General features: G+C 38.4%; 1 non-coding gene across 1 annotated transcript; it reads left to right on the top strand.

Moving 5' to 3' along the window:
* The first annotated feature begins 1,501 nt into the window (after nucleotides 1-1,501).
* LOC116576848 lies at nucleotides 1,502-1,635 on the top strand. The gene has a single exon (XR_004280310.1). It is a non-coding gene; the product is annotated as a U4 spliceosomal RNA (small nuclear RNA).
* Nucleotides 1,636-2,129: the final 494 nt, after the last annotated feature.

The following is a 2,129-nucleotide window of genomic DNA, read 5'->3' as shown; positions in this document are numbered from 1 at the left end:
ATAAAACTTTAGGGTTTCATATCACCCTGGCAAATGTACATTTTTTTGAAACAAACTATAAGATGAGTTTCTCTTTCAAAATGTGTTCATTTTCTTTCCTTAAAAGCAGTACAAAGGGGAAAATGCTTTCTAAAATGACCTAGATTAACATCCTCCGCTACGTATCTAGGATACTAAGTTGGAAAGAACCTGAGAGAATCCAGTCTTCTCATTGTACAGAACAAGCAAACTATAGTTTAAAGATAAATGCCTTCCTTAGGACAACAGAACCAATGAACAGTTATGTTCAGCTATGTCAAGGTCTCCCAGAGCCTCCTGACAGATCTGTTTCCAGCATTCAGGATGCCTCCGAAGGTGGCAGTCTCAGCATTCCTAATCTTCATCCCACTGGATCATGGCATTTTGAGAAGAGACCGAAGATGAAACAGTGGTCCTCCTTTATAAGCACAGTATCCTGACTGTAGCAGACACTCATGTTTGTGGAATGAATATACGAAAAAGTACATCACATGGAAGAGAAACAATTCTGACCTAACAAAAACAGACCCTCCCCCAAGTCATAAAGATAATAACCAGCAGGATTTCCCTAAGTGTTCTTTGATATAAGACTTGCCTCCTCAATAATAGTTTAAATCTCTGTGAGCTGGGACTGTATCATCTATTTTCCCTCTCCCAAATCAGAGAGCCAAGCACGTTGTTACAAAAGTCATATTTTTGATCCTAAAATCATAATATATAATAATTAGAAGATTATGCTGAGTGAAATAAGTCAAGCAGAGAGAGTCAATTATCATATGGTTTCACTTATTTGTGGAGCATAACAAATAGCATGGAGGACGAGGGGAGATGGAGAGGAGAAGGGAGTTGAGGGAAATTGGAAGGGGAGGTGAACCATGAGAGACTATGGACTCTGAAAAACAATCTGAGGGTTTTGAAGGGGCGGGGGGTGGGAGGTTGGGGGAACCAGGTGGTGGGTATTAGAGAGGGCACAGATTGCATGGAGCACTGGGTGTGGTGCAAAAACAATGAATACTGTTACTCTGAAAAGAAACTAAAAAAAAAAAAAAAAAAGATTTGGTACCACTTCTTGGGGTGGTGAATGGTCTGGTAGATGAAGTGTTTTGTTATTGTTTTTACTGAGATATAATTCATATTCCATACAATTCACTCATTTAAAATGTACAATTCAGAACCCACCATTTGTACAACCATCACTCGAATAAATTTTAGAACATTTTCATCACTCTGGAATGTAACTACTCTAAGCCATCTCTAAGCCATCACTCCATTTCCAGGCCAGTCCTCAGCCCCTGGCAACCACTAATCCACTTTCTGTCTCTATGGATTTTCCCATTGTGAATTTTTCATCTCAGTGGAATCATAAATACGCAGTCCTTTGTGTCTGTTTTCTTTCATTTAGCATAATGTCTTCAAGGTTTTCTCACACTGTAGCACGTATCAGTACTTCATTCCTTCTTATGGTCAAATAACATTCCATTGTAGCTTTGCGCAGTGGCAGTATCGTAGCCAATGAGGTTTATCCGAGGCGTGATTATTGCTAATTGAAAACTTTTCCCAAATAACATTCCATTGTATGAACAGAGCATGTTTTGGTATCCATTTATCATCTGGTGGACATCTGAATTTTTTCTCCTTGTTGACTATTATTAATAATGTTAACATTATTGAACATTCAAGAACACATTTTTGCAAGATTTAAGTTCTCACTTCTCTTGCATTTAGATCTGGGAGTGGAACTGCTAGGTCATTGGTAGATGAGATTTTATTTTATTTTTTCACTTTATTTATTTCATGTTTTTTATTTTATTTTATATATTTAAAAATTTTATTTATTTTTTGACAGAGAGAGAGAGAGAGTACAAGCAGGGGAGCAGCAGGCAGAGGCAGAGGAAGAAGCAGTCTCCCCACAGAGCTGGAAGCCAGATGTGAGGTTCAATCCCAGGACACTGCAATCATGATCTGCGTCAGGGCAGACAGACACTTAACCGTCTGAGGCACCCGGGGATCACAGTAGATGACATTTTAATATAGAAATATTTTAGTTAGCAGGGCATCTGTTGTGATTTATCTGGGGAATAAGACACACTAATTGAAACAACAAATGTCTG

The sequence above is a fragment of the Mustela erminea genome, chromosome 17 (assembly GCF_009829155.1).
Source record: "Mustela erminea isolate mMusErm1 chromosome 17, mMusErm1.Pri, whole genome shotgun sequence".
NCBI classification, from domain to species: Eukaryota; Metazoa; Chordata; class Mammalia; order Carnivora; family Mustelidae; genus Mustela; species Mustela erminea.
This window is presented reverse-complemented; position numbering and strand designations above follow the sequence as displayed.